At 52.8% G+C, this 6834-nt stretch overlaps 1 long non-coding RNA gene across 1 annotated transcript; it reads right to left on the reverse strand.

The window, feature by feature from the left end:
* Positions 1 to 676: 676 nt before the first annotated feature.
* On the reverse strand, positions 677 to 4929 carry LOC146398309 (uncharacterized). The gene is made up of 4 exons (XR_014821684.1): positions 4732 to 4929; positions 3638 to 3867; positions 2334 to 2470; positions 677 to 2018 (listed from the first exon to the last, which is right to left on the reverse strand). It is a non-coding gene; the product is annotated as an uncharacterized LOC146398309 (long non-coding RNA).
* Between the last annotated feature and the right edge of the window lie 1905 nt (positions 4930 to 6834).

A 6834-nucleotide genomic window follows, 5' to 3' on the forward strand; every position in this document is an offset into this window, starting at 1 on the left:
CACAGAATGTCAAACATCCTGCCATCCCGGATTCTCCAAGCCCGGCTTGGATTATCTCAGGAGCAGCGGCCTTGCTCATTCCCGGGACTAATAGGAACCTTTCAAAGCTTTTGCTCTCTTTCTTTCTTCTCCTTTTTTTTCCCCTTTGAATATTCTTTTCTGTCGGTGTGAAAGCACCAAGCCCTGAGCGCTGCTGAGAATGAAAGGCGTTGTCAAACATGAAAAAGGAAAGGACCACTCGACTGTTACCCCAAACGCCACGGCTGAAGGTGCATGATGACTGCCCCTCACAGGGTGTCCGTGCCAGCCAGACTGCCACCCGTCTGCAGCCCGGGGTGGTAACAATGAACTGGAGCCCCAGGGTGCATTTGAAACGACACAGCATTTAAACCGCATCCATCATGGAGTTTGCGGCTCAGAAGGTTAAGGACCCACCATAATTCTGTGAGGATATGGGTTCAGTCCCTGCCCTCCCTTGGCACGTTAAGGATCCCCTGTTGCTGCAGATCCTGCTCAGACCCTGCGTTGCTATGGCTGTGGTGTAGGCCTGCAGCTCCAGCTCCAATTCAAGCCTTAGCCTGGGAACTTCCATATGCAACTGGTGTGGCTGTAAAAAGAAAATACATAAATAAATAAATACCACATCCGTCTACCTTCCAGGCACCTCTGCTTGGCCTTTTTTTTTTTTTTTTTTTTTTTTTGGCTGTACTCCCGAGGCATGTGTTCTGGAGCCAAGGTTCCAACCTGTGTCACAGAAGTGACCCTGAGCCACTGCAGCGACAATGCCAGATCCTTAAGCTGCTGCACCCCAAGAGAACTTCCTTGGCTTCTTTTTTTGTTTTGTTTTGTTTTGTTTTGTTTTATTGACGTATCGTGGATTTACAATGTTGTGATAATTTCTGCTGCACCACAAAGGGATTCAGCTACACGCATATCCAAATTTATGTCAGATTCCTTTCCTAGGTAACCCTTGGCTTCTTACTTAGCACTTGACTTCCGAGGAAGCCTCTTTTGCTGGTAGAATCCATTTCCTCATCCTGGTGTGGACATGTGCTGACCTCACGTGTACAGCGGGGGCGGTGGGTTCTGTGGCCCTGGCTCATGATCTGGGGGGGGAGGTTGTGACCTGTGAGGCCAGAGAGAGAGAGGCTGGGAGAGAGGAGATCCCTCGGGCAGAAAGGCAGCTTGTCTTTAGTGGAGTCCTCAGGGGGAGCCGCGGGAGGGGCGGTGGCGGCGGGAAGTGTACATATGATCATTGCCTCTTTCCCGGGAAGTAAATAAATCAGCCCGATGGAGATGCGCGAGCGGGCTGGAGACGCTGTGGACTTACACAGCCTCCTGAACCGGGCCTCTTCGGAGTGCTCCTGACATTGATTCATTCCGCCTTCCCCAGCCCACCGAGGGCGGGAGGTGGAGAGAATTATTATCCCTTCTCTCAACCCAGAGACTGCGAGAGGTTAAGAGGCAGTAAGTTGGGAGTCAAGGCAGCAGCCCCAGCAGCCCAGCCAGCGCTTCCTTCACTAGATCATGCTCCACTTAGAAGCAAGTAATTGTCAGGTAACCTATTTTTCGGGGGCTAATTTCAGCATATGAGGGCTTTGTCTCCTCTGTATATTTCTTTTGGCCTGAAAAATGCATGAGCTTATAGAGCAGGAAAGAAGGACTTGAATCCTGTGCCCCGGCTCATCTGGGGGCCCAAAGTCCAAGGCGGGGAGAGCAGAGGGATGGGACCCCCCCCAGCACCCCCCCAGTGTAGCCTCTTCTGCACGTGGAAGGGGAGAGGCATCCATAGGAGTCATGAGCTTAGGGCCTTGGGTTTCCTGAAAATGTGGCTCCAAAATGGTTTTCTCATTAAGAATCTGTCGACCAAGTGTCTTGAGGGAGGGCTCAGCCCGGGAGGAGTCAGAGGCTTCTGTGTGGCTTTTCTCACAGCTGAGGCAGCGGAGCAGCAGCTGAGTTTGCAAATAGGTGGTAAGGGCATCAGCCTTTGTCAGCCCCGGCCTGGAGTTCAACCCTGCCTGTGGGATGGAAAAGCCAGGCAGTGAGGAAGGGATGCGACTCAGAGTCTGGAGTGGGCGCCTGTTGGAATAATTTTCCCCGGACTGTTTGGTGCTCTCTTCACCCTAAACCCAGCAGCTCGCCCCGCGCGCCTGAGAATGGAGATGAGAGCAGGCTCACTGCCAGGGGAGCTCTGTCATGTGTGTTACCAAGCAGCAGGTGAGCAGAGGAAACTGCCTTCTCTGTCCCCAAAGGCCAATTTCCTCCTGCACCAGCCAGGGTGCCCGGGCTCCACCGAGTCCCACATGTCAGGATGGCCGCGGCTGGTGTCTCACCTGTGGCACCTGCCCAGGCATCTCCTCCGCCCTGTGCCTGTCCACGATGAGGGGAGGAAGCTGCAGGAAGCGCCGGCCCTGTCTACTTCTCCTGAAGCCGCAGGGCCCTGACTGATCCCAGCTATATCGGGCAGGCCCTGCAGGGTCGTAATGGTGTATGTTTAGCACATTGCAGGTAGTGGCCACCGTTATAGCTGCCTGACGCAGCCTCGATCCCCCCCTAGCCCCCGCTTTTTCCATCCCTCCCCTTCATTCTCTCCCTTCTTCTGCTCCCCACCCCCCCTTCTCTGCCTCTTTTTTTCTCACTCAGCCTCTGCTGAATTCTGCATTGACATCAGCACTTCCAAAAACAACAAAGAAAGTAGGTCACTGGCAGTTCCGGGTCGGTGCTGGGCCCTGGTGCCAGCTGAGTTAGGGGGTGCAGCCCATCTCAAGGAGAGCAGAGGGACACCCCGAACTCTGTACTCACCACCACCTTGCACGTAGAGCTCGGTTCCCCACCCTCACCCCCGAGTCTTGGGGGAAGAGTCGGTCCAGGGTTGCACACTGGCTTGTGGACAAAGCCAGGGTTCCTGCACTGAGAGCAGCACCCCATATACTTGCTCTGGTAGAGTGTCGGGGTTCAGGGACCTGGGCTGCACGCACCTGGTCTTGTGAGTGCAGGGACGCAGCCTGCAAATACACATGTTTATTCACACGCATGTGCACACAGGCCCATCAGCTCTGCCTCCTCTGCCCTGTTCCTCGGGGGCTTCACACATTCTATTTCCTCTGCTCTCTGTGGTCATGGAACTCCCAGTTCTACTTGAAAGATTACCCAACACGCTAATTGGGACTCCTGCTATGATTAAAAAGAAATTTCAGATTAGAGCCACCATACCATAGAGCTCAGGAAGAAAACAGCTCTTTATAAACCCAGCAGGAGCAGACTTTAGGACTTTAGGGTTGGTTTTGTTTTTTTTTTTTTTGGTTTTTTTTTTTTCCTTTTTTTCTTCTAACTTTGAAAAAAATTGCTAGTGTTTTGCCCATGACAAGTCAAGTACAAATAGCCATGAGGTAGGGCCCACACCACAAAGAGAGGGGCTCTTGTGAGGAGGTAAAGTTATAGCTCCTCCAAACCCCGCCTCTTTTTTTTTTTTTTTTTTCCATTTTAGAGCCACACCCGCAGTATATGGAGGTTCCCAGGCTAGGGGTTGAATCAGAGCTACAACTGCCAGCCTACACCACAGCCACAGCAACAAAGGATCCGAGCCACGTCTGCGACCTACACCATAGCTCTCGGCAACGCCGGATCCTTAACTCACCAAGGGAGGTCAGGAATCGAACCCGCAACCTCACGGTTCCTAGTCGGACTTGTTTCTGCTGGGCTACAACAGGAACTCCATCCCCCGCCTCTTTTTAATATAACAGCCCTAATGGAGTTCTCTCTGTGAGCTGAATCCCGCCTCAGCCGGCACCTCAGGCTTCCTGACTTGGGCAATGCCTCCATCCATTCCGGGTCAGCCTTTGCCGAAGATCAAGCTTTTATGAGCAGCTGAGGGTGAAGAGCACATTTCAATCAAGCTTCCTGCAGCGATTAGCCCTGGAGGTCCCCAGAGATGGCTGGGGGCAGATTTAAGCTGTGGTCAGTGACCGGCCGGCACAGTGATAAGGGCAGGGCTTCTGAAAGATTTTCCTTGCAGGGCTGAGCAGGTGCACACGGTACCAGGTCCCCTGGGCACCTTACCTTTTCAAGCAGCTCCTCTTGTTTCAGGAGGGAAAAAAATCCTCCCCACTCCTTTCTACCCCGACCGTCAGCCCCAAGCCTCCAGCCCCCTGTTACGATTTTTAAAATTTAATGTTGAGCCCAAACCCTCCTCAAAGGGAACCCTTTGACTCTATGTAAATAAAGTGTCTTCTTAATATCAGCTTCATTAAAAGACCCAAGAAAAGAACATCGATGTTTGCTGATGGAAGAGTATAATTGTCTTTAAGGGTAATTGGCTAATTATTGCAGATAATTGTCGGCAAATAAAAGAGAAGCAGGTAATAAGGAGGAAGGAGGCTGCCTGACGGGGCTGGCGCAGGTAAGCAGACCCCTCGGCCTGCGTGGGGTGGGGTTGAGGCAGGAGAACGTGAACCAAGGACTGCACTGCCCGAATCTCCAAAACCACCATCCCCAGAGTTTCAAAATTCCCCAGAGCAGGAAAATGCCAGAAAGAATTTGGCGGGCCTCCCTGGGGTGGCCAACTAGAAATACTGAGACACAACAGCTCCCATGTCCAGATGCCATCAGCTCCTAAGAGGAGGGTCCTTTCGGGATACCCCCTCCCTCTCCCAACCACAACCAGGGACTCAATTTCAAAACAAAGCATTATCTTTAGATTGAATAAAGTTGGCTTAATGAAAAGCTCACTACATTAATGTTTCACTGCAGATCAGCAAAATCGCAATCGCAAGCTCTTCTTGTCTTCAAGCTGGCGTTTGGAAATCCCTCTTCCTGGGGAGCAGTTGCTGCAGATTTTGGAACGAAGAGGAAGCAGAGAACCTGGGTTTAAAAGGCTGTTGTTGCCAGAATTCCCACAGTGATGCAGTGGGTTAAGAATCTGGCTATAGCAGCTCCGGTTGCTGTGGAGGCGTGGGTTCAATCCCAGCGGGGGCCGCGGGTTAAGGATCTGGATTTGCCGCAGCTGTGGCATAGGTCTCAGCTGCAGCTCAGATTCAATCCCTGGCCCAGGAACTTGTATATGCGGCGGGCGGTTGCCATAGTCTTCTGGTAGTCTCTCAATCCTTTCTCCTTTCCTGCCCCCCACTGCATTTTCCTTGTGTGAGGCAGACGATTCAGTCACAAAGCCAAAGCCAGATTAGTCAAGAATGACTATTCCCACCACCACCTGGGCGGCAAGGGTGTCATCCTGAAGGCAGAGCGCCACCTATGGGTCAGGGTGGGGACTGCAGCACCCTGAAGGTTTAATTAGCCAGTCTAGACCAGCAATACTTTCTTTCCTTTTCTTTTTCTTTTCTTTTCTTTTCTTTTTTTTTTTTTTTTTTTTTTTGTATTTTTACGGCCACACCCGTGCCATATGGGAGTCTAATCAGAGCTATAGCTGCCGGCCTACGCCATAGCCACAGCAACATCATAGCCAAGCGGCGTCTGCGACCTACACCACGGCTCACAGCACCACCAGATCCTTAACCCACTGAATGAGGCCGGGAATCGAACCCTCAACCTCATGGTTCCCAGTCAGATTCGTTTCCGCTGTGCCACGACGGGAACTCCAAATTTTCTGACTTTTGATTGATTCTACTTCTTATTCGCCTTCGCCTTCTCCTCCTTCTCCCCCCGCCCCCCTTCTTCTTTTTTCACTATCCCTTGGCACATGGAGTTCCTGGGCCAGGGATCGAACCAGAGCTGGAGTTGCAACCGACTTCACAGCTGTGGCACCACCGGATGCTTAACCCACTGGACTGGGCTGGGGATAGACTTTGCGTTCCTGTTGCTACAGAGACACTGTAGATCTCTTTGCACCACAGTGGGAACTCCTGCAAATCAAGTCTTCTGAGCGTAAAATTCCTGGGGGTGGGAAAGAAGCGTTGGCCCCCAGGGTGTCCCACTCTTAGCCACAGGTCTTGTTGGATGGGAGCCCTCCACTCCAGGAAACTGAGGCCTGTGCTGGTGAAGAGCCGGATCTTGGGCTCAAAAGCATGGGTTTGAGTAACCAGGAGGCCCATTTCTCTTCGTGTATAAAATCTCCTCAGAGGGGACATTTCCCAGTTTACTGTGAGGTCATGTCTGCGAGGAGACTTTTAAAACCTGAAATGCTACCCAAATCTAAGTTGCTTTTTCATATTTACTCGTCACTGGTCTGAGGAGAAACATTCCGAAGAAGACAGGGCCATGGCCTGGCTGGAGTCTCAGGGGCTGCAGCGGGTCAACGACCCTGAGAGAGGAAGCCGTCTCTGAGCGAGAAGGCCAAGGGGGAGTGGGCCAGAGCAGGCTGCTTCTAGGCGGCCGTGGCTGCTGAGGAGCCGAGGCCAGTGAGAGCCCAGCATAGGGTCAGTGGGGGAGGAGAGAGCGTTCCTTAGGCAGGGAGGGACGGCTGCCCCTGGCGGCATCCCTGCGAGGCTGGGGCTGGGTGGGGGTCATTGGTCTGGTCTGCAGGGTCGGCGAGGGGAAGTGGAAGGGCCGCGGCAGGATAGGTCCAGGATTGGGGCGGCTTGGAGCCGTGGATTTCACAGCAGAGCGCCCACAGTATCTTCCAGCCAGAATACCTGGGCTCTGCCATGTCTGCCTGTGGGCATCAAGCTGAGAGCCAAGTGGGGGTGCTCTGAGTCTCCTTCCCGATGAACTTGGGTGACAGCCGGCAGAGACACAGGCGGGAGGTGAGGCTGCGGTGGTGTCTGGAAAGGAAGCTGGTGTGGAAATTCAGAAGAGCCTGTACCTTAGACTTGGAAAGTGCCAGACACTCAGTGGCACTTTAAATGCCACAGATAAAACAGTGAGAGACTCACCGGGTGGCAG

The sequence above is a fragment of the Sus scrofa genome, chromosome 12 (genome assembly GCF_054392235.1).
Source record: "Sus scrofa isolate SSC_HxYL_T2T_F1_AM1 chromosome 12, Sscrofa_HxYL_maternal_Yorkshire_Landrace_v2.0, whole genome shotgun sequence".
Lineage (NCBI taxonomy): Eukaryota > Metazoa > Chordata > Mammalia > Artiodactyla > Suidae > Sus > Sus scrofa.